At 41.6% G+C, this 26,506-nt stretch overlaps 1 long non-coding RNA gene across 1 annotated transcript; it reads left to right on the top strand.

Moving 5' to 3' along the window:
* Positions 1-4,669: 4,669 nt before the first annotated feature.
* Positions 4,670-21,685, top strand: LOC124712557. The gene is made up of 4 exons (XR_007005599.1): positions 4,670-4,716; positions 13,498-13,584; positions 15,395-15,531; positions 21,420-21,685. It is a non-coding gene; the product is annotated as an uncharacterized LOC124712557 (long non-coding RNA).
* The last annotated feature ends 4,821 nt before the right edge of the window (positions 21,686-26,506 follow it).

The following is a 26,506-nucleotide window of genomic DNA, read 5'->3' as shown; positions in this document are numbered from 1 at the left end:
GATGATGCTTTTCCGAAAATCAGATGTCATATCGCCAGACTCATATATTCTACACACCAACGTGAACAGTCGTTTTTTGCCACTTCCCGCAATGATCTATCCGTTCTGCCTTATTTGACCGTAAGTCCTCCAAAGCTCTTTTAAATTCCAATTCTAATACTGGATCCCCTATCTCTTCTAAATCGACTCCTGTTTCTTCTTCCGTCACATCAGACAAATCTTCACCCTCATAGAGGCTTTCGATGTATTCTGTCCACCTACCTGCTCTCTCCTCTGCATTTAACAGTGGAATTCCCGTTGCACTCTTAATGTTACCACTGTTGCTTTTAATGTCACCAAAGGTTGTTTTGACTTTTCTGTATGCTGAGTCTGTCCTTCCGACAATCATATCTTTTTCGATGTCTTCACATTTTTCCTGCAGCCATTTCGTCTTAGCTTCCCTGCACTTCGTCCGCAGCTCGTGGTCGTGCGGTAGCGTTTTCGCTTCCCATGCCCGGGTTCCCGGGTTCGATTCCCGGTGGGGTCAGGGATTTTCTCTGCCTCGTGATGACTGGGTGTTGTGTGATGTCCTTAGGTTAGTTAGGTTTAAGTAGTTCTAAGTTCTAGGGGACTGATGACCATAGATGTTAAGTCCCATAGTGCTCAGAGCCTTCCCTGCACTTCCTATAGATTTCATTCCTCAGGGACTTTTATTTCTGTATTCCTGATTTTCCCGGAACATGTTTGTACTTCCTCCTTTCATCAATCAACTGAAGTATTTCTTCTGTTACCCATGGTTTCTTCGCAGCTACCTTCTTTGTACCTATGTTTTCCTTCCCAACTTCTGTGATGGCCCTTTCTTAGAGATGTCCATTCCTCTTCATCTGTACTGCCTACTGCGCTATTCCTTATTGCTGTATCTATAGCGTTAGAGAACTTCAAACGTATCTCGTCATTCCTTAGTACATCCGTATCACACTTCTTTGCGGATTGATTCTTCCTGACTAATGTCTTGAACTTCAGCCTACTCTTCATCACTACTATATTGTGATCTGAGTCTATATCTGCTCCTGGGAACGCCTTACTATCCAGTATCTTATATCTGCTCCTGGGAACGCCTTACAATCCAGTATCTGATTTCGGAATCTCTGTCTGACCATGATGTAATCTAATTGAAATCTTCCCGTATCTCCCGGCCTATTCCAAGTATACCTCATCCTCTTGTGATTCTTGAACAGGGTATTCGCTATTACTAGCTGAAACTTGATACAAATCTCAATTAGTCTTTCTCCTCTTTCATTCCTTCTCCCATGCCCATATTCTCCCGTAACCTTTTCTTCTACTCCTTCCCCTACTGCTGCATTCCAGTCGCCCATGACTATTAGATTTTCGTCCCCCTTTACTTACTGCATTTCCCTTTCAATATCCTCATACACTTTCTCTATCTGTTCGCCTTCAGCTTGCGACGTCGGCATGTATACCTGAACTATTGTTGCCGGTGTTGGTCTGCTGTCGAATCTGATTAGTACAACCCGGTCACTGAACTGTTCACAGTAACACACCCTCTGCCCTATTTTCCTATTCATAACGAATCCTACACCTGTTATACCATTTTCTGCTGCTGTTGATATTACCCGATACTCATCTGACCAGAAATCCTTGGCTTCCTTCACTTCACTGACCCCTAGTATATCGAGATTGAGCCTTGCATTTCCCTTTTCAGATTTTCTAGTTTCCCTACCACGTTCAAGCTCCTGACATTCCACGCCCCGACTCGTAGAACGCTATCCTTTCGTTGATTATTCAATCTTTTTCTCATGGTAACCTCCCCCTTGGCAGTCCCCTACCGGAGATCCGAATGGGGGACTATTCGGGAATCTTTTGCCAATGGAGAGATCATCATGACACTTCTTCTAATACAGGCCACATGTCCTGTGGATACACGTTACGTGTCTTTAATGCAGTGGTTTCCATTGCCTTCTGCATCCTCATGTCGTTGATCATTGCTGATTCTTCCGCCTTTAGGGGCAATTTCCCACCCCTAGGACAAGAGAGTGCCTTGAACCTCTATCCGCTCTTCCGCCCTCTTTGACAAGGCCGTTGGCAGAATGAGGCTGACTTCTATGCCGGAAGTTTTTGGCCATCAATGCTGATTATTTATCAAAACTTAGGCAGTGGCGGCGATCGAACCCAGGACCGAAGAAGTTTTGATTATGAATCAAAGACGCTACCCCTAGACCACGGGTAGCTTACAGCTTTTTTTTCTGTCCAGTTCACTCTGTTGGTCCAGGTAGTCACTTATGGTCTGTCAAAATACATCCACATTTGCTTCATTACTCTGCAATTCACAATGAAGTGCCTGACACAGGGTTCACCAAACCACCGTCATTCTTTTTCTCTAACGCTCCAGAAGAAGGGATCGGTTGGTAGGACATGTTCTGAGGCATCAAGGGATCACCAATTTAGTATTGGAGGGCAGCGTGGAGGGTAAAAATCATAGGGGGAGACCAAGAGATGAATACACTAAGCAGATTCAGAAGGATGTAGGTTGCAGTAGGTACTGGGAGATGAAGAAGCTTGCACAGGATAGAGTAGCATGGAGAGCTGCATCAAACCAAACTCAGGACTGAAGACCACAACAACAACAACAACAACAAATGCACCACTTTGTTACAGCCCGCGGGAAACACAAATACATACGAGTACATCGGTCCGTGAGTGCTCTGATTTCTCATCTTTCATTACGATGATCATTGCGCCCTATGTAGGTGGGCATAATCCCAAATCTCCACACTCTGAGGAAAAAAATTGTGATTGAAATTTCGTGACAACATCCAGCCACAAAGGAAAACCACTTCCGTTTAGTGATTGCCGCACCAGTTCACGTACCATATCCGTGACACTCTCTTCGCTATTTCGTGACAGAACAAGACGAGGTGCCCTTCTCTGAACTTTTTCAGTGTCCTCCGTAGATCCAATATGATGCGTCTCCTACACCGCACAGGACTACTCCGGAAGAGGACGGACAAGCGTAGTGTACGCAGTCTCTTTAGAGGCCCCGTCACACGTTTTATGTGTTTTGTAAATAAATTGGGGTTTTCGGTTTATTTTACCCACAACATTACATGTGATAGAACCAACTTAAGTTATTCGTAATAGATATCCATAAGTATGTAGTTGAGTTTATAGTCTTTATATTGGTGTGATTTTTTAGTATAACCGAAATTCAGTCGATTTCTTTTAGTACTCATGTGGTCGACTTCACCTTTTTAATTATTTAGAGTCAATTGCCACTTTTCGCACCATACAGATACCTCGTTTAAATTGTAGTGGAATTTGTTTTGAGCATCGTAAATCGGTCATGTAGACGAGGAACAACAGAGGGCCTATAACACGCTACAGTCTGGAACCGCGCGGCCGTTACGGTCGCTGATTCGAATACTGCTTTGGGCAGGGATGTGTGTGATGCCCGTAGATTAGCCAGGTTTAAGTAGTTCCAAGTTCTAGGGAACTTATGAACTCAGAAGTTGAGTCCCATAGTGCTCAGAGCCATTTGAACCATTTTTTAAAGCCTATAACACTTCCTGGGGAACGCCAGGTATTTTTTCTGTTTTACTCGATGACTTTCCGTCTATTACTACGAACTGTGACCTTTCTGGCAGGAAGTCACAAATCCAGTCACACAACTGGGACGATCCTCCGCAGTCACGCAATTTGAACAGAAGCAGCTCCTGCCCGTGGAGAACGGTGTCAATAACTTCCAGGAAACCTAAAAATACGGAATTTCAGCAAACCTGTAGCTACGGAACACTAAGACAACCCCGTCAATAGCGCTCATTACTTCCTGACAATAAATTGGTAGCTGTGTTTCACAAGCCGTTATCCGTTTTTCAATAAATTGTTTGCTTTGAGGTAACTCATAATCTTCGAACAGAATATATGTTCCTAAGCACTACGGCAAATCGACGTTTACGATTTGGGTCTGTAATTCAGCGGATTAAAGCCATTTCCTTTCTTAGATATTGATGTGAGCTGCGCAACTTTCCAGTGTTTAGGTAAGAATGACTCGACGAGAAAGCGCTTGTACATACTTCTATAAATATGAAACTTCTGCCACATTTTAGATTGAGTTTCGTAGTGAAAACTATTAAAAGTATTTGTCATTCGAGTTCGGAATAAATTTCTAGCTTCTGTAAAACCTCACCACTCTTGGAGGTTTCGCGTTCATTCTAATTTGATATGCTTTTTTCGTCGCTTTTGCAACACTGTTCCGACCTGTACTGTGTAATGTAGGGGATCAGTAGCATTTCTTATTAATTTATTTGGTATATGTTACTCGAGAGCCGTCGATAGTATTTCTTTTAATTCAAAGCATTATATAAATAAATAAATGAAAAACTAAAAACTTTACGTAAGCAGACTTCGTATCTCGTAAACGTTTTGTTATCTGGCTCGTTCGAGTAGCCACGCCTCCCTCAGCCAGTGACATGTAAATTCATTTCCCTTTTCCTTGTTCGACTGCTATTAACATCCACAGGAGGGAACAACGGATAATTTTCTGTGAAGTACAAAACACCTGGTAGCTTTTATCACTACAATTCGCACTTAACTGATGACGTTCGCTTTACGTAACAACGGAAGCTTACTAGCTTATAATAGGCGATGTTCCTAACTCCTGGCTACTATTCGCCATGCAGAAGACACTCATTGTCATCGTCGTGGTCGCCGCCTGTCTCGGTAAGTCAATTCGCCGAACAGAGCCACGTAACTTCTTTTGTAATTGACTCTTAGACGCATTTTCAATTTGTAACAGATATACCAATAACGATGTTTGACCTCTAACTACGTTTCGAAGAGGCGAACAGCTGGAAACGAATTACTTGTTGCTAATCTTTGAGACACTCCGTTCATCCATTCGTTCCCTATATGCATCCCCTTTCATCGAACTGCACTGTATGCGTTCACCAGTATACAAGCCTTTATTCATTTGTTCTTGTACACTGACTGACAGGACGGACTCAACAGCGTCATAGTTTTTGCTCTCGCCTCATATTGCTTGACAGAAAATATTAAAGGTGGAACCATAGGCATAACTATTTCTAGTAATATCTGATATGTGAAGAAAGGGAAACGTAAAGGATAAATGAGGCAAGCGTCGCGTACAGCAGAGTGACTATGTGCACTTAATTACCTAGAAATAAACTCTGGGAAAGAAGATTAATGTTACCAGTCAGTAACTGCTAGCTCCAAAAACAGCACCCATTTGGAACAAAATGCAGCATGAAGTTGCTATGTTCACATATTCAGAGCTGTGATAGCATTCCCGTTTAGATGTTTAAGGAAGTGGAGTTCGTTTGACCAATATCTAACAGACGATTCCTAAATTTCAATAATTCAATGGACGCTGTGCTTACATATCGTTGCGATGACAAGACCATCGAAATGAATTTTCTTCCAAAATATACGGGCTATACTACGGATTATTTATTGCGATAATTTAAAGAAGCAGTTACGACATAGATATCATACAAATTTCCACAAGCTAAACAGTAAATTAACTACCTTGATATTTCGTAAATAACTTCAATGATTATATAAATTTTTGTCGTTTTGTGCTCCATGGCTGCGTTTACATTCCAGTTTCGTTTAATTAAGAGTTAGTTCCATTTTAATGGGATGCAAAGATTATGGTAACTGTATGGTATTGTTCGTAGCGTTCGTCACATAGCTCGACAGGCGATCCTGCGGGAGTCAGTTCTAAAGCTAAACCCATTTTGCACATATTGGGTCATCCGTGAGGCAGCGTGGCTCATGAGCTGCTTCTTAACCGGACAGGGCGTTTTACTGAGTATTAACCGCTTTACGATACAAGGTCTAAATCTTAGGTGTCTCTTCCATTGTGTCGAATAATTTTCGTTCTCACGTATGCAGATAAAAGATTCCCATATTCCTCCCGCCTTGATTTGGAACGAAAAGGTTATTTGTTTTGAAATTGACCACTACTGCTCCTAAAAAGGACAATCCTTGCGCCAGAATTACTTTACGAATATACTCTAAGACAAAAAGTGATGCATCACGAAGGGCTGGGACGGAACTCGGTTGATGTAGTGTGAGTGTACAGTCAACAAATGATTGCAACTTAAGAAAAAATTCGATAGTCAATTCAAGAGGAAAAACTTCATAAATTGAGGAAGTCGTTTACGCTTTGGTCCACCTTTGGCGCTATGTAAGCAGTTATTAGTATTGACATTGTTTGATAGAATGGTTGGATGTCCTCCTGAAGGTACATGCAGTCCCAATTGCTCCTTAGATCTTCAAAATGCCGAGTTGCTTGGAGGGTCTTTCCAATAATGCTCTAAACTTTCTCAACTGGGGTGAGATAAGGTGACCTTACTGTGTAACGTATGTTTTGGAAAGCACGAAGGCAAGCAGCTGAAAGTGTCGCCGTGTGCAGGAGGGCGTTATCTAGCTGAGATGTAAGCCCATAATGCCTTGCCATAAAGGGCAATAAAACGGGCTTATAACATGCTGTAAAGTTGCGTGGATGACACTCAAAGGGGTCCTGCTATGATATGATATGGCACACCCATCCATGCGTGTCTGCAAGTACGTCTCCACTGGTCATCGGGGCTCAGTTTGAAGCGGGACTCATCACTGTAAACACCTCTACTCCAGTTAGTGAGATTACAAGTCGAATATGCCCGGCACCACTGATAATGGACCTGTTGTTGTACAGAGGTCAATGGATGTCGGTTCAAGGGTCGCCTCCACAGCAGGCGACTGGTTCATGTACGAAACATAACTCTAAGGTAACAAAAGTGATGGGATAACGACATACACACATGCAGGTGTCGGCAGTATCGGGTACACAAGGCGTAAAACGGCAGTGCGTCGGCGGAGCTTTCATTTGTGATCCGGTGGTTAGTGACAATCATTCTTTGCGCGCACTGTTTGCGAGTGGAACATGGTTGTGGGGATCAGATAGTTGTACCAAAAGTACGCTCCGCCACTCACCATTAGGTGGCTTGCGGAGTATGATGTAGATGTAGATGTGATTCATGTACAATAATTTACCAAGTTAATTATGGCCTCAACAAGGTAATTAGCATACTTTGAACGCGAAAAGGCATTTGGAGCGAGACGATTGGGTAAGTACATTCTGGAGATCGTTTGGGAATTCAGAGTGTGCCGAGAATATGACGTTTCAGGAGGAGAATGCAATGGTTGATGGAATTCACTTAACGACCGACAGCAACTGAATTAGATTGGTCAGTACTAACAGGCAATAACAATACGTGAAATAGCCGGAGTAATCAGTGTGAAACGTACGACTAACGTATCTGTTACGGCTGTGCTGCGAAAGATGTCGTTAACGGGCTATGGCAGCAGACGACCGACCTGATTGCCTTTGCTAACAGCATGACATCACTTGCAGTGCCTCTCCTGAGCCGATGACCATATCGGGTGGACCCTAAATAACAGGGAAACGGTGGTCATGTCAGACGAGTGCCTATTTCAGTTCGTAAGAGCTCATGCTAGTTTTTGAGTGTGTCACACACCCCACTTATCCACAAAACCAAGTTTTCAACAAGACACAGTGTAAGTTGGTGGTGGTTCAATAATGGTGAGAGCTGTGTTTCGATTCAATAGACTGGGTAGTCTAGTTCATCTGAACCTCTCATTGACTGGCGATGGTGAGAGATTGCAGGGCACAGTCAGTTCTGATACGGTGTTGTGTTCCTAGGGAAGTTGATCTTTATTACATGGTTGCAATAGCTGGAAATTATCTGACTTCATTCATATCATGAAATGGTTGGCAGTAGTTACGCTCTTGCTTGTGTGCTCTACTGTAGGAATTGCGGTAAGCTTTGCCTGCATCTAAAGGAAGAGGGTGCCGATTTAAACGACTGCAATGAAAGCGTACGGTGGCTCAGAGCCGAGGGGACGTTTTTTCTGCAGGGTGAAAACGTGCTGCTAATCAGTGTCATTGTGCAGACTCGTTGGATGGCGCCAGTCGGCCGGCGGCCGCGTTCACATCGGCCAACTAGCTATGGGCAGAGCATTGATGATCAGCAAATAAATCAGAGGATGGGCCCTTGTTAGGCAGGAAGGCAATGAGACGACTGTGCGTAACTGCGAATTTCCATGACCAGGGGCGCCCATACGTTAAGACTCTTCTTCAAGACATATTTGTGAAGGCACAAGGGTTTAGCGAGTTTATGGCCATTCTTTGGAAAGTTCGCGATGGACGCTACGGGGTACATAGCAATCTTTGTATGTAAGACTGTGGTTCCATCGAGTTCATGCTTTTAGCAAACGTCACAGCGTAAACGTGGGAGAAAGAGGCCTATAATCTGAGTCTGTTTCTCCTTTTCTCCCAATTAATTCTTAAAGTCACTAATTGGTCAAATCTGTGTATGCAGAGCAAGGGAGAGCCTGTGCCAGTTTTCATCTGAACTGTCAGACGTACTGCTTTTAGCATCACGCACACAACGAGTGCTGCGTGGGTGCACTTATTTGTTTTGAGTCATCCGTCCAAACATTTGACATATTCCGTCATTCATAGTTGTGGCATGGAGTCAAATTGGTTTGGCACAACAGCAAACCGGTCCACCTGCACACTAGAACCCACCGGGGTTTGAGAGGCTCCGAATTAGCCAAACGCGAGACCGCCTACTTGCATCTTTCGGACGCGCGACATTAATAACAGTTTACTGCCGTCCATGACTCGGGTCGCCGAGCGCATCGCGGGGTGCCGCCCTGTCGAGCAGGAGGGTAAAGTGTTCGTTGCTATGGCGTAGGGCTCCAATATATTCTTCTCAGCACCATGCTTGACTGTAGCGTAGTTTTTGGGCCATACCGCGGATTCACATGTATGAAGTCAGGTAAAGCGTTTAGTGTTCTGGCTTGTGTCGTGTGTTGATCCCCAGGTGATCACTTTGTTCACCTTAGGCCGCATATCATTGATAGCGTTTGTCCAAATAAAAAATGTGTGTGTCGTTTCTTTAGTCATTTTTTGTCTTGTGATGTTAAGAATGAATAAATCTATTCTTATTTAGATCACAACTGCTCCGACTGATATGATTCAACATTAGCTTTGCCATATTTTTACTATAGTCATGATTGAAATTGAAAGTTGGATGTTTGCAATTGTTATATTCGGCTAACAGAAGACCATTTGCAGTCATTCAGTGGTGGAATCATTATGGATGACAATGCGCCATGTTCCATTGTTCTACTTTGGTATGAAGAACATTCTACGAATAGATTGGTCACCTAGATCGTCCCACACGATTACAGTCAGGCGCTTATGGGACATAATCAAGGGCTCACTTCGAGCACAAAATCCAGCACTCGCAACGATTTTGCAGTTTTGCACGGCTATATACGTAGTATGGGTCAATTTTACTGCATGAGACTTCCAACGACTTTTTGAGTCCATGCTAAAACGAGTTACTGCACTTCACTGGGCAACAGGACATCCGGCACGATATCCCATGACTTTTTCCGCCTCAGTGACAACGCGTGGCCTCTCATGTGAGATGTCTGGTTGACCAAAAACTTGTGGAGGTCAAGGACGTGGTGGCTTCTGTGACTGGGACACAAATAACGAGATTCATAGGGTAGTGTTAGATACATCTCTAAACTGAACGTGATTCCCAGCAAGTCCGGCGTAATATCCAACACAAGTCGGTGAGATAGGTCGAGTCCGATGTCCGCAGTAGTAACAAAGGGTGAACGACAACGCTTAGACTAGACAGAGAGAGCGGAACAACAGAAAGACTAGACTAGACTACTCTAGAGAGCGGTGGGTCGTCTATTAAGTCGGTTTTGTGGCGGTACAAGCGGCTTGGGCTGAGGAGGTCGTGTCTCTAAGCCGGCCGTAGATTTGCAGCGTAGTCACAAGGGGCTACCGCCAAATTCCACATGTGGACTCAGGTGGCGTAGTATTGACAGCACACGACGTCACACGAGGTAAAAAGTGTGCTTGCGCCCTGGGGAGTTGGTGATGTAGACAGAGGTTATGTTAGTCACGTAACTTGTTTAGACGAAATCATTAACAGGGCAGCGAAGCACTGACATGCTCATATTGGGGACAAGTTGGATGTAACACACATTCGTGCATGGTCAGTTCTAATCATCTAGCATTACAACTACTGGTGCCGGTATGGATTACATCATAATAGGGCAGTTTCGTTCTAATAACTCATTGCGTAAAGTACGTGTTCTTGGATGTGGCACCAGCATTTCTGTCCAACTGAGCTGCCGCTGCGAAATTTCACTCTTCATTTTTACCATCTTCTGATACATGGTATTTGGATACCGTCAAGATGAAACGAAATCAGTAGTTTGTGTAACATGAAAGTTAATAATTTCTGGTCAGTTACAAAAAATACCTGCGACGTCAACACACGTACTCTAAGTCGTAGTTTTTGGAACACTGAAGAAAGATCGGTATATATATGCCTGATATTCATTGACGCATTGTTAGCGTGTTTTCAGAAATTTCGTTCTTGTGAAACGCAACCAGCTCTTCATTCGCAAGTAAGAATGAGTGCTGTCGACGAGGGATCTCAAATTGATTCCATATTTCTAGGCTTCCAGAAGGCTTTTAACACTGTTCCTCATAAATGACTTCTAAACAATTGCTTGTCTATGAAGTATCACCTCAGTTACGTGACTAGACTCGTGCGTTCCTATGAAATAGGTCACAGTTCGTAGTAATCTACAGAAAATTATCGAGTAAAATAGAACTATTTCAATTCAATCTCGTTCTTTTTCTTCAGTAACGATTGTGGTAACTCTATGAAGAAAAACACGTCCGGTTTCGATAAAACAGAACTATTATCTGGCTTTCCCAAAATAAGAGTTATAGTCTTCTGCCCTCCCTAACCTATGTAAACATTTTAGGAGGCAATCTTGGTAGCCCTGTTAGACTGTTTGTAGAAGAAGCTATCGTTTGCCCTCTAGTGAAGTCTTTAGAATATCCAAACCATTTCCAAAACCGACACTGTATCTGCATTGTGCGAAAAGTGACAATGGTCTCAGAATAGATAAACTATAAGGTCACCCAAATGAGTAAGAAAAGAAAGCCATTAAATTTTGGTTACACCAGAAATTACACAAATTTAAAAGCTTCCAGTTGAACTAAGTATGTGTGAATTACTGTTAAGGACATTTTAAATTGGAAAGACCAGATAGGTAATGTTATGGGGAAGACACCACATGGACTGTACTTCACCAAGCTTAGAAGGTATAACATTTCTACTAAAGAGACTGCTTACAGTACCCTTATACGTCCTTTGCAAGTCATTAAACGAATGGCGATTTCACTGCGACGGGATCTTCTCACGAAATTTCAGTCACCAATATTTTCCCTTAGTGTGAAATTATTTTAGAGTCACCTACCTACATAGGGAGAAATGACCATCTTAATAAAGTAAGAGAAATCAGAGTAGCTAGAGAAGTATGTGTATGTAATTGTCTATTTTTCTCACGCGCTGGACCAATTTCTTGTGCTTTGCCGAACTCAAGCAGTGTCGTTATGGTAGCCGCACGTTTGTCAGTGGCATATCTCAGGTCATCAGTTGGTACCGGGTGCTTACTTAATTCCGACTGATATTTGCGGTATAAGTTGTACACGTTTATCAGCTATGATGTGATATACAGCTATTGATTTTTTCCGACTTTGCAGATAAACACACGTCCGAAAATGTTTTGTTACGGCGTTGTGGCTAGTAAAATATTTTGTCGGGAATTTAGCAACTTCGCTAATTTGAAGCCATGACTGTACGAGGTTAAAGCAAAGCGTAATTTCAATTCATTTTGTTTTTATTGATCAAGTGTATCTAATAATACATGTACCAGACGTGTGTCTGCAGTAGTTTTCCATAACATCCAGAGAAGTAAAGACGTAATTTCGTAAAATTTTAATTTAATAACTACTTGGCCTAATTCGTTGTTTAAATTCCAGACTATGCACAACGTTTTCAACAGAAGTAGTAGAGAACTTAATTTTAAAAAACGGGGTAATAACGTTAAATGAAACTGTGTGAATATGTCTGATAATCTACTTTCATCAATACAATAGCACCTGTGAATTCATGTTCGATGATCTGGAAAACTACTGCACGTCTGGGACATGATTTATTAGATTCAGGACACCAATAACAACAACAAAAATCTGAAATCGTGCCTTACTTTAATCTAAAAAAGTTTTGCTATGGTTTCACATTAACGAACTTGCTAAATTACACGGAAAAGCTATTATTAGCCGTAAATAAACATTTTTCGGACCTATCTTCATTTGAACTTTTTTCTTTACTTGTACTTACAGAGTATCATATTAAAATATTTGCATATCTTTGTGAACCATGCTGTAAGCAGTCCGCTTTGGACTGTCGCGATCGATATATCTAAGGTTCCTCCAAGTTGTGTGACAAAATTTGTGCTGTGTGGAGTAGACAATGGATATTAAGTTATGCCCTCAGAGTTCTGTTGCTTAAATATTACCATATCTTTTACACTGTCAAACTTTCGGTGCAGCCACCTCTGTAACAAACTTCCTGGCAGATTAAAACTGCGTGCCTGACCGAGACTCGATCGGGACCTCTGCCTTTCTCGGGCAAGTGCTCTACCATCTGAGTTACCCAAGCACGACTCACGCCCCGTCCTCACGGATTTACTTCTGCCAGTACCTCGTCTCCTACTTTCTAAACTTTACGAAAGCTCTTTTCCGAACCTTGCAGAACTAGCACTCCTGAAAAGGACATTGCGGAGACATGGATTAGCCACAGCCTGGGGGATGTTTCCAGAATGAGATTTTCGCTCTGCAAGGTTCGCAGGAGAGCTTCTGTAAAGTTTGGAAAGTAGGAGACGAGGTACTGGCAGAAGTAAAGCTGCGAGGACGGGGCATGAGCAGTGCTTGGATAGCTCAGCTGGTCGAGCACTTGCCCGCGAAAGGCAAAGGTCCCGATTTCGTGTCTCGGTCTGGCACACAGTTTTAATCTGTCAGGAAGTTTCATATCAGCACGCACTCCGCTGCAGAGTGAAATTCTCGTTCTACATCTGTCAGTGTTTATTGCATGCAGTGAGATGCGTGGGGTGTAGCAGCAACAATCTCAAAATGTTGCGACTACACAATCTTCTTAGCTATATTATGGAGAGAGTTTCTCGTAGTAAGTTTCTGTTCACGCCTCGAATTAAGTTAAATTACTCTTATAGACACAGAAGTGAATGTAATTCCATGTAATTCCCATTGAATGGATGACAGTTTGGTAAATTATTACAGATTCTGGAACTGTTTTCTCATAACTCAGAGGTCAGTTGACCATAGTAAATACAGGAAAAGCATCGAGATATAGTACTGTGAGACTTTTGATGCGTAAAGTGAACATTTAGTATCTGTTTAGGTCTCTCATCTAAATAAGTTCAATTTTCTGTTGTGAATGATGAATGTACTGGTGCAATTGCGTTGTATGAAACATATTAAAACTACAAAACAATTCCTTTGCGCAGGAGCCATCTCTGCACAGGTGGTATGTCCCGAGGAGTGCCGAGGGCTGGCAGGAGGGCCTCCGGTTGCAGAAGACGAACAGCAGTCTGGTTTGTATATTAGCACTACATATGTCTGAAAAATATACTAAAAGAAATATTTTTTAAAATTAATTGAGTATTCCAAAAATTATGCGATTTTTATGCTCATATTCTTTTCAATTCTTCGTTGCTATTTTTATACAATTAATAAGCACTGATATTTGTTGGTGCTTGTGGTAGTTTAAAATATTTACTGCTAAGTTTTAAATATATTTTCAAGGTCATATTTTTATGATGAAAAATTACATATGTTACTTTGCTTTTAATCAGCGATTTTATTTTCAAGCGATGAATTTATGTCAGTCCTTACAGTTTGAGCACGACTATTAATTAAATAAAATTTGCAGCACCTTTAAAACGTAAAGAAGTGCCCTAGAAAAAAATTTTGACACTAACTTGTGAAACTATATTTGCAAGAAAGTAAAATTCTGACATCAAAGAATACCAAATAGTAAGGCAAACAACACACTTCAGTTACTTATCTTATAGTTGGTAATTATTAGTGTCCACAAATCGGTCTAAGCTGTTTCGAACAAACACAGCTGCCTCGTGGTATTGATTATAACATGGGTTAAATGGTTATCACAGGTAACAATTAACACCGTCAATAGCCGAATAAGTTGCACACTTAACAGGTATTACCTGAGCCCGGTTTGTCGTAATCGTTGCTATGAATTAGTAGATACACTAGTGGAAACTCACCGAACTACAACCAAACTAACTCTTAACGTATCCGCCTCTTACATGTAAGGCCGTTTGTCGTAAGATATCACTTACAATTTTCGTACAAAAACCCATTTACCCAAAGACGGCACTAACCTTACCTTATCCAGCTGAACCGCAGTGACCAACATACGTTTTTCCTTATTGCCACATTTCAGTATTTGACAGTAAATAACGTGCAATGCGAAAACACAATGCAGTTCTTTTCGTACTCTTGCCAACAAAAGGTAACAAATACGCACACACTTAACGGCGTTTAGAAAACTTGATAAAACACATACAGTGAAACTCAGTGCTCGCTCGAACATGGATATCATTAACTCGAGTTCTCGGTGAATCCGAACAGATACAAACTTGATCGAGTGAGGTACGCGCGACTCTCTCCGTCGGAGGTTCGCGTCCTCCCTTGGGAATGGGTGTATGTGTAGTCCTTACCGTAACTTATTTTAAATTATATTCAGTAGTGTGTAAGCCTAGGAACCGATAACGTCAGCAGTTTGGTCATATAGGAACTTACCACAAATTTCCAAAAAATAGTACATCCTTGCTCAGTCCCGGTTCCTTAACCGTTTAAACAGAACCACAGAGTGATGTGCGTAATTGATTCCCCGTCAGTACACTCTCTCAACTAATCGTGCAATCCATGATATAGGCTATCAGTACAAGCTATCAGGCAATTTCCGCAAATCCAGAGATCTCAATGCACAATTGATAGTAAAAAACAACAGACAGACAAACTAATGATAACTTATACTCCGGGCAATTTGCATGCAGAAAAGAAAGGTAAACGTCCCGAACCATAAATTACATCTCATTGCAGTAACATCGTAAGCTAATCAGAACGCACTTTCCTTAATTGACGGAAACGCACCGACGCGCACAAAACTCACAGCAAAAGATGTAGATTTCGGCGTGTTGTTGCCTGCACCAGAAACGAACACTAAAGTAGAGCTGGTAGAATGTAGCTCATTGTGGCTCCTGCTTTCAGCATCCGAAAGTGAATTACCACGTCATCGGGTAGCTGAAAGAAGCGATTGTAAACACTTTTTCTTCCAGGAAAATTCTCAGCAGTAACTAACTCAACTTTCCTGCACAGGACGCGATGGGAGGGACCTGCCCCGTCAAAGTCTACGAGCGCCACTTCCCGCCTCAGCGACCAGAGCAAATAGCAAGCCGATACCCCTGGAAAACAACGTTAGCGAAGTGTATAATCCAGCGTTTTGGTATTATCTGGTAATTAGTTTATCACTAACTGCATGTGGTTTCTTTTAGGAGTAGTCTGAACTTTACTTCTTACTCATTGAAGGCGTTGTGTACCCAACTCGAAGGCAAATTTAAATACCCTGACGGAAAAAATGTCACAACACCAAGAATAATTAATGTGGAGGACGGTGGAGCTGTTGTGTGATGATGCTCCATATGGGTTCGATTGGAGACAGATGTGATGATAGAGCAGGCTGGGGCAACATGTCGACACTTTGTAGAGCATGTTGAGTGAAAACAACTGTATGTGGGAAATACACCCTGGAACGCTGTTCATGAATGGCAACACAATAGGTTCAATCTACAGGTTGACGTACAGATTTGCTGTCAGAGTGCGTTGGATAGCCATAAGAGTATTCCATCTGATATATGTAATCGCATCGCAGACCATAACTCTACGTATAGGTCCATTGCGTCTAGAAAGTAGGCAGGTTGGCCGCCGGCCCTCAAATGATGTCCCAGTAACCAACACACAGCCGTCACTGGCAAAGAGACAGAACCTGCTTTCACCAGAAAACACGACAGACTGCCACCGCGCTGTCCAATGGTTTGGGCACAGCGGAATGCACGCTACAAGGCGTCTGGCTCAGAGCTGTCCTTGAAGTAACAGATTTATAACAGCTTTCTATGGCGCTATGATGTCAACCGCTGCTGAAATATGCCCCAGAACTACACGCCGAACGGATGGTCTTCGTAGTGCCACGTAGCCATCCGGAGACCGATCTTCTTGCGACTGTTTAATCTCGTGACGACCGATTTCAGCAGTAGCGCAGAGTGGCTACGTTCCTGCCAAGTCTTTCTATAGTATCGGAGACGGAGCATCCAGCTTCTAGTACTATATTACACGACCTCGTTCAAACCTAGTCACCATAAACGCGTTCTTGACTAACAGCAGCACACCGTGTCCACTATCAAAAGTAACTAGTGCTCACGGCTGCTACAGCGTGTATTTAGAGTAGCTCTGATGTCTCACAACTATTTCTTGGTGTTGCGACTTTTTCCGCCAGTGAAGGTTAGCCGAGGCTCGCACGATGCCGTGTGGTATATTTTGGAAAATGGTACGCCTAATAGTGTCGATACCTATTGCTTCAGAAGGGATTCTCATTACAGCTTTTCTAATTTCACGTGCTGTAACGTGGTTTAAGTAGTAAGGATCAGGGTCATTTAGCCTTAATTTTCTTTCAGAAAGTAGTTCCTATTAGCCTTTGGGCTGATTAAAGCTGAAAGAACTTGTTCACCTTGTCAGCTGGCTTTTTCTGTCCTTCACCCAAGCTACGGAGATTCTTCCACGTAATCTAAGCTCTCGTACAGTGCCACCTAAGGTACGCCATATTTTTGCATTGCAGACTTATTGCTTTCCCCGGTTGAGCAATTTTCTGTATCCTTCGTAGCACCAGCCAGCATCATACCTGTGGATGAATATTTGACATAACTGAAAGTTTTGTATTATTCGTATATGAGCCATGAACTTATTAATAAGTTTCTGGATCTTTGCTCACTTGTTGGTTCACTGATTATTTGATGTTACAGCGTTTATGAGCACTACGTTCCAGAGATCCACGGTCGATATGATTAATGTTCCCATAAGCTGCGTGGCCGGCCACAGGTGGCCGAGTGGTTCTAGGCGCTACAGTCTGGAACCGCGTGACCGCCACGGTCGCAGGTTCGAATCCTCCCTCGGGCATGTATGTGTGTAATGTCCTTAGGTTAGTTAGGTTTAACTGGTTTTAAGTTCTAGGGGACTGATGACATCAGATGTTTAGTCCCATAGGCTCAGAGCCATTTGAGCCAATACTATTTGAGTAATACAACCCAGTACGTTTTCCTTGTCGGCAAGCGTTTACCAGAGACAAGTGCATTGTCAGGAATGTCTCTGGGGAGCATGATTTCACAGCTTTTATTCTCTATATACGTAAGTGATCGGACAGGCTACAGAGATTTACGTCTTTCTGCTGATGATTCTGTGATGTACGGCAAGGTGTCGACGTTGACTGGCTGTAGGACGACGCAAGATGACGTAAACAGAATTTCTAGTTGGTGTGATGAGTTGCAACGTGCTTTAAATTTAGAATGATATAAGATAATGTGATCGAGTAGGAAAAAAACAATTCCTGTAACTTTAGAATACAGAGTTAGTCGTGTGCTGCATAACACACTCATCGATTCAAGATCTAGGCGAAAATTTACAAAGCAATATGAAATGGAACGATCAGGTCAGGTTTTTAGCAGGAAAAGCGAATGATCGACTTCGGTTTATTGGAAGGATTTTGGGTAAATGTAGCTCATTTATAACGGAGGCGGCATATAGAACGCTGGTGCGACCCTTTCTTGTGTACTGCTCATGTGCTTGGGATACTCACCAGGTCGGGTTAAAGGAAAACATCGCAATAATTCAGATTCGTGCTGTTAGATTTGTTACCGGATGGTTCGATCAGCAGGGAAATATACTTTGTGGACTCAAATGAGAACCTCGGAGGGCAGACGGCGCACTTCCCTCGAGGCACCATCCAAGAAATTTAGAGAACTCGGTTTTAAGGCTGACAGCAGAACTATTCTATTGCCGCCATCGTACGTTTCGTGCAAGGACCACGAAGATGAGACAACAGAAGCTGGGTCTAGTGTGGAGGCTTGTAGACAGTAGTTTTGCCCTCGCTCTATTTGCGAGTGCAACAGGGAAGGAAATGGCTAGAAGAGATGCTGTGTAAATGAATAAGAGGCTGAACCTTTACTGTGAAATAATTCTCAAGACTTATTTTGTTTAAACGACTCAGTAAGTGCATATGCCAAAGTGTAACCTGAGAAACGTTTCTCGCAGAAGTGGTCTATCGCTGCATGTGCTTCATAAATTGGCTATAGTGTCTTCTTTTTTAAAAATCTAGTAGTCACGAAAAGTGTATCACTAAGATCGTTTATCAGTCTAGTTACAATGACTTCCTCGTATTCACAATAAAGTGAATGTAATCGCGTTTGAAAGGCTATTTATAAAGGAATCCTGTAACCGTATCTGTGTAACTCTGACTTCATTTCATTATGGTAAATGCAGGCACAACACCTAGCTGTGTCAAAAAATGTTGCCCAGGAGCCGTAACAACACCGCAGCTGAAGGCCTGAACAAAACTCAGTTAAATTCATATAAGTTTTAGTGCATTGTGAAGGCTGTGATTGTCTTAGACGCTTCTGCAAGCGGTATCTGATATAAGCCTGGTTTAGGTCCAGTGTAATAAATATCTCTGACTTATCGTAGCACGAAAACGTGAATGGAAGTCTCGTAGTGTAATAGACTGGAGGATTACTTTGTAATTCAGGTCTCTTTAATCAGCTGCTGGCCAAACCCCGCCTCATCTTTTCACAAGTAAATATATTAGTCAATATAATGATGACACAAAGTCTAATTATTCCTTCACGTATCAACTAACCGATATTGGCTAAGGTTGTGTCATCCGTGAGGGTAAGAGTCGGTATGACTGTTACCTTTTCTTCACGTTATAACTGACATCAGTTTCGTCGCTCCCAAGTCATCAGTGGGAACGTCAGGAAAGGAATCCAGTAAGTATATGGCCTTCTCGGTTGACAAGTGATCGATCTCGACGTCTTCCTTGCCCCCAACGGAATTACCAATGGTATCGTAAGCTCACAAAATTTACATGTTTGTGCTTTGTAAAGCTACCCTCTGGCTCGAATGTTTTATCAAATAACAGCCCAAAGTTTGCGATACTGCTAAATGACTTCTCCCTCTCACGCGGAATTTGAAGTTAAATAGTGGTATTTAATCGGAGTCGCTTAGTAATAACATCTCGTCCGAATTTTCCATCTTACATGTACCCACATCTGAAACCAATGATGGAATTTTTCAAGTTGAATCGTTATTCTGGTAACAATTCTCGCTGACTAGGGAAATTTAACTGCGTGAGTCAAAGCATACACAGCTTTTTTCCGCATATAACGCAAATGAAGGGAACAGTAGCAGTAAATCCTGCTGTCCTGCTGCACATGTCAGACATAATAATTAAAACAGTTTCCGTTCCGTGCAGCTAGTCACTAAGACATTGCACATTTTCCCTTACGTACCAACTGGCAAACTCACTTAACATGGTTGATACTCACTCACCTGAAACATTTCTGCACTAATTCTATTCTCATTACCGCCCTTACCCAATGTTGTCTCTACCTACAGCTTATTAAACTCGATTCTATCTTGTTCATCAACAGCACCACGAAAACAAAAAGTTAAAAAAAAGTACAGATAATCTTAGCTGTTGTGGACTTTTACTAATAGCCTACATTTTAAATAGATGACGTGTAAATAGCGTTCAGAAGTTGAAAATATTTAATATGACTGTCGTTGTAGCAAGTCGTCTGGACTACTAGTATACTACTACAACTACATTTATCACTACAACTTAAATTTCTGAATTAACTTTAAATGATAAAAGTTTAAAAGTACTGTAGAATATGGCAGAAGCATTCTTGGGAACCAGTATACATTTTTTCAAACTTTTTAAATATGAAGTACATCACTAGATTATAGTACTTACGAGAGATGGGCGTAAAGTACACCTTCCCCGTTGGTGCCGGAGGAATTTAGTTGTAGGGAGGACGGTTCCAGTTCTTCGAAGAATGAAAGTAATGTCAACTTGTCTACTAACGTCATTTCAGTAACAGACACGGCTGTAGTCATACATTCCCCGCCCGACGTCGGCAGCAATGCCGGTTGATACAACACGTCATTTAAAATTCCGACATAGTAACATTCATACTTATTTTTAATTCTGAACTCAGTTTTACTTACCTCGAAGCATTAAACGTAACAGCTCTGAGGCAGACACGGTGAAACAGACCACTTCAAATAGAACGCCGGCCACGCATCTTAAACATAGAATTAATAGAATGTAAAGCTATTATAAAATATAAGGCACATAGTGTTCTCAACCACACTCCGCTGCCACTACAGAACTCAACCAAGGAGAGTGGTAGTAGTGGTAGTACTGAGTTGGTTTTATATATATATATATATATATATATATATATATATATATATATATATATATATATGTGTGTGTGTGTGTGTTTGTGTGTGTGTGTGTGTGTGTGTGTGTGTCTCTGTCTGTGTGTGTTAGGTTTCGCTATATTTATTAAAATCCACTGCTTGGTATAAAAACAACCTCGCAGTCATTCAACTCCTCAATAAGATAAGCTTCAGAGACGGTAAACAGGAAAAGAAATCACACAATAAGCTTTTGAACGTCATAATAAATTAAAATCCGGCACCACTGGAACGGTACCAAGTCCATCGCGGCATAATTCTTGACGTTTCCACAATGTAAATCATGAATCTTTGCCTATTGTCAGTTTCAAATAGTTAATTGTGAACTCTTCCCACGACGATAATACAACAGTTACTTGAACCGTAATAGTTTTTCTGTGATGCCTCCTCGACACATAGACTTTCAGTTGTGTCAAACTAAGAAAAGATATCAAAAGACTATGCCTTGGTCAAAAACGTTTATTGATGTATGCCGCCTTTCGCAATTGAAAGCTATGCAGTATTCATACACTTTGCCAACAACGATGGGTGAGAACGAAGCAAACAACCCCATTTATAAAACACTGATTGACATTTGTGCGCTATGAGTGTGACGGTCTGTTGCTGTTCCTATCTCTCTGCTATAGACGTGCACAGCAACAAAATTGCTAAGGAGACACTTCCTGCAAACGTAACATACAGGTCCTTGTGTATTCTCTGCAATTCTTATGCTACATTCGTTGATATAAGAAGTTAATTGTGGAACGTGATGATGGCTCGAGATATGATAGAAACATAGTAATAACCGAGTTCTTTTTCTTGTCCTCCTCTCTAGCGTCCAACGCTTCGTCCATCTAGGGGCTAAACCACGACGCAAGAAGGTGGATGAGCTCTTACCAACCAACAACCTCACTGACGTACAACGGCTACTGACAATTCCAGGCCTGTTGCTGTTCACTACCGTAGTAATGATAACATCTTCACTAATAAATGCAGACTATTTGCTACGATATCTGTCGCTCTTTCAATAATACTAGTGATAACAGCACCACATGCAGAAATAACTCGCACGAATATTAATTTCCACAATTCTATTGGAAATAAACTACTTCTTTTCATCATGATGATTTGATTTATTTTGTCAATTCATCCCACAACTTCAGTATTAATAAAGAAGCTCTTCCTTTCACATTTTTCCTAACTGCCTACAACAAAATATCCTCGTTTCCACACAAGTTCAGTCATAAAAGACTGATCCTTGCTTTGTGCAATACGAAGTTAACAAAATAGAAGTTATGACTGTGATAAACAACAACACTGGTCAATCATTGCTAAGGTATTAAAAAATTGTAATGACACACATAGATACCTGGATTTCACCCAGTACAACTAAAGAAGCAGCTAAGTGCCACAGAAACAGTACAACTAAAGAAGCAGCGAAGTGCCACAGAAAGAATACGACCGTTTGATGAAAGATATTATCCAGCAACAAAATACAAACTTACATGAAAAAGAATTCTCTAGAAAAGAGAAAATTTTGTTTACGATGAATATACACGCCAAGGGCATTAGTTATAGGGTCGTAAAAGGTAGGAGAACCAAAATAATGCCAATCAGAGAGTTCAGATAGAAAAATGCAACTAGAACGCCATCTGAAATCACTATTTCGTAAACAGCAGCACACCTTGCCTTGTTAATTCGCTTAAATTGCTATTTCAGTTGACAGATCGCAATTTCACTCATGGGACCTTCTCCTCAAACTAAATACATAGGGTTTTCTATCAAACCTAAGCCCCAGTTTGGTACTAGGTCAGTTTGGGGAACCATGTAACCCTGACGGCTGCTATTATCGGAAATAATCAGAATGACGGTATACAATTAATAGTAGCTATTAGCAACGGATGATCCAGTCTCCGACGACGCCCTAATTCACACTCTATCTCTCTTCTGTCCTCTGAAACCCTACTCCTTTCTCATATTTTCATAAAGTCAGAAACTTCCTCATAACAAATCTGAAATACAAATTGTCAAGTAGGAAGGTATTTACTGTATTGTATTGTAAAAACCATCCGACATTACGGTAAACAACATTGTCAACAAAGTATATGAGATAGGATAATTGGCGATTTGGGAGAAGAAGATATTGCAGGTCTTGTAAATAAAACCGTTTTAAATCCAAACTACACTGCAAGGCCAGCTTATGTAAGAGAGTCGCTAGAAGCTGCACTATAATGACACTCGGCGCCCAATCTCATGGCAAAACCACTTGGACTCCGATACCTTTTGAGGAAGGTCTGAAGTAGACACACACAACCTGCACACTCTCCATGCCTATGTTTATCAGGCGAATACAGCATTCACTATTGAAGGTACCTGGCGACTTGGCAGAAGATTTTATTCAGTGCATTCATTCTGGGATTAACACATTCATGCTAGGACTCTATTTACAAATTTTAACATCTCGCTTGCCAGACTCAGACCTGTGGTGTTGCTGTCACCTGTGGGAGCCACACGGCATGGCCCAAAGGTGAGTAAATTGTATTTATCATGGTGTTGCATGTGAACTAATAAATTCACCTTGGTTCTTTGAACGTAAGTACTGCTTTTATATATGTATAATAAAAATGGGGGTTCCTATTCAAAAAAACACAGTTCATATCGTTTGACCTATGGCAGCGCCACCTAGCGGGCCAACCATAGCTCCATCTCGTTTCCCACTTCAAGCTAGGCGAGCTTCGTTCTTTGTAGTTTTAAGGACCAGCCTTATATATATATATATATATATATATATATATATGTGTGTGTGTGATATATATATATATATATATATATATATATATATATATATATATATATATATATATATATATATATATGTGTGTGTGTGTGTGTGTGTGTGAGTGTATGTATGTATGTATAATGTATTGTGCTGGTGCTCTGAGTACACACTCGAGAATGTACATAAGGTTTGTGCCCTGCTTTGTCCCCTGCTCTCAGCCAGCAAATTCTATAGTTTTTTGTGTGTCATATTTCCCATGCTAATTCTGAATTTTGTCAACATTGGTTATAGTTTTTTTGGAATGACATTTTAAAGAACTGTTCCATTTCTAACATGGGCATTAGTCTCTGAAAGTTGCCACTAACATTTTTCAGAGGGCGATATGACAATACTTTAATCCATATCGTTTTACAAGTGACCGAGATGGTATTCAGTAATACATTAGAAATTCCGCAAGAGCTGCGGTCGTTGACTGGTCGAGACACGCATCTGCTAGCTGCAGTGTCTCCTCAACGGATGTTCGCCAGTATCTGAGTCAACAGGGGACGAGCATGCCTAATTCTGGACAAACAACGTTTCAATTCATCGCTACAGGTAGCAGACTATACTGGACAGACTAACCTGACCAGTTTGCAAAATGCCGCTAGATGGTACTTGGGCGTGGCTGGTAAGTTGTGAAACCAAACATACTCGTTCATTTCTATGGCTCTGAAATAGCAGATTTGGGTTAGCCAAGACAGTGGATGTTTTCATTTCACTATTTGTTTCTTTACATTTGCTAGATAATACAGTAGAGGTTTCCAAGAACTGAAAGCTTTCTAGCTGGCTGCACGAGATATCAGTCCTGTCAAGAGGATTGGCCACCATAAAAATGTTAAGCCCTGTGAGAGGCGCGGCCTAAGGTGGGCAGATAGGTATTCATGACCACTCTAACAACCCTACCCCTCTTTCTCCCTCCGCCGGCAGACCAGGAAGCACTTTTTTTGTCGTAAGAATCATAGAATTCTCCGCAGAAGCCATTTAGTCATATAAGAGACCGCTAGTCGGGTGTGGTTTCCCTCATGCCGTCTAAATTTTCAATACAACGTCTCATAATAACGTCCGGTTTAAACATAGAGAATGTAGATTTCTGGCTCGGTCATGCTATTAATTTCTGGCATGCCCACACGTTTTCGTTCTTTCTACTTGCGGAACATTGGACAGGCCCTTTTGAGAATTGTACCATGTAGTAGGGGAGTTCTTCTGCCTTCCTCAACACCTAAGAGCTCTATTGGGTCAAAAAAGAGAAAAATCTACAAGAATAGGAGATCGTTTAACACCTTCATTAGGCTTTTTCTGGTCGGCATTTGCAATCTTCGTCACCATTGTCCAACGAATTTCTTCTCTGGCGAAATGCAGCGAAGATCCAAAGAGAAGCAAAAGGAGATCACCTGTACATTTCAGCAGAGTAATGAATTCGCTCTAGGTTTCTCCAGAGTTGTCACTTCACGTTTCTGCAGAGTTGCAGCTTCAGGCTAGGACAGGAGAGGTAACTGATGATCTGAACCCTGCTGCCGTTGGAAGGATTTCAGCACTTGATTTTTAAGTACAAATGGACTGCTGAATCTGACACTCGAGTTGTTGGTGCTGTCTTCCGATTTTTTCGCTCTTTGCCCGCCTGGTAAGACGAATCTCCGTTGCCCGCTTGGTCGCCTTTCAGACGCGAAGTTCATTCAGTTCCTTCAGCAGACGAGTGCGGATTTTAAGGCCACGAATCAAGCTTGTTGCCCTCGCTGCGCGTTTTGGCAAACGTATGGTGTTCACTCCTAAGTTTCTGTGTGCTTCCTACATTTAACTATTCAACTTACGTGGTCACTGGTCTTATCGGCAAATTATTAACGTAACTGTGTTTCATCCTCCCCACCCCTATGTACCAAGGTTATACTTCTGAGCTATAATCTCTCGTCCGATTGTCAATAGTTTCTTTTAATACACTGAGGTGGCGAAGATCATGAATTAGCTATATGCACGTATACAAATGGCAGTAGTATCGCGTACACATGGAATAAAAGGGCGCTACGTTGGCAGAGTTGTCATTTGTACTTTGGCGATTCATTTGAATAGCTTTCAGACGTTATGATGGTCGCACAACAAGAGTTAACAGACTTTCAACGCGCAGTGGTGGTAGGAGCTAGACACATGGGATATTCCGTTTCGGAAATCGTTCTGGAACTCAATATTCCGTGATGCATAGTGTCAAAAATTGGTCAAAAGGGCATCTTGTGACTAATGCGCTTTTGACATATTTATTATTTTATAAATGAAATATAAGTACGGCCAGTCTTTCACGGTAATTCCATACTCTTAATTTGTATCAAACGTTTTTAGTCACAATTCTAAGACCATGTTACAAACTATTCTTTGGTTTAACTTCTGAGAAAGACACTCCTGGCAGTGTCGAAACCCGGTTAATTCGTTAAAAATTAGTGACCGAGGGCTGTTTTCTTTTAATTGCATTTTTAACTCTTTGGTCTCTATAACCGACGTATTTCCGTCCACTGGCTTCAAAGTTATAACAATGTGAGATAATTTTCAAAAGAGTGGAGAAGATATTACAAATATTTCCTATCCTTTGGACTTACGCTATACAGGAACTGCTTCTGTCATGAAAGAGGAAGCTTTAAATTATATGGAGTCATGAATTGCTCAACATGAAAAAATACTGCTATGGAAGTTACTCCACTTGTTCATATTAAGGACGTGACAATTATAAATTCATGTTCGCATGTGTGTTGCTATGTGCTTTGGCAAGCTTCCTCGCCACTATCCCATCCCTTGAAATACGACATGTAACCATATTTCGGATGTAGGAAATCCTGGCAGTGGGAACTAGCCTCTTGTAGTTTGTAAAATAACCAAGACAGTCGTAACTACTCATTTGTCCTGTGTGAAAATGGCAAAGGTTTTGATTTTACATGGGGAAAACACATCAATTTCCACGTAAGAAACTAGTCTACATGTGATCTATATCTACATCTACATCCATACTCCACAAGCCACCTCACGGTGTGTGGGGGAGGGTACCTTGAGTACCTCTATCGGTTCTCCCTTCTATTACGTAGGCTTTCCAAGCGTAATAAGTCTTGAAAGTCTCTTCGGATTTG

The sequence above is a fragment of the Schistocerca piceifrons genome, chromosome 8 (assembly GCF_021461385.2).
Source record: "Schistocerca piceifrons isolate TAMUIC-IGC-003096 chromosome 8, iqSchPice1.1, whole genome shotgun sequence".
NCBI lineage: Eukaryota > Metazoa > Arthropoda > Insecta > Orthoptera > Acrididae > Schistocerca > Schistocerca piceifrons.
Note: the sequence above shows the minus strand (reverse complement) of the source record. Positions and strands in the feature narration are given on the sequence as shown.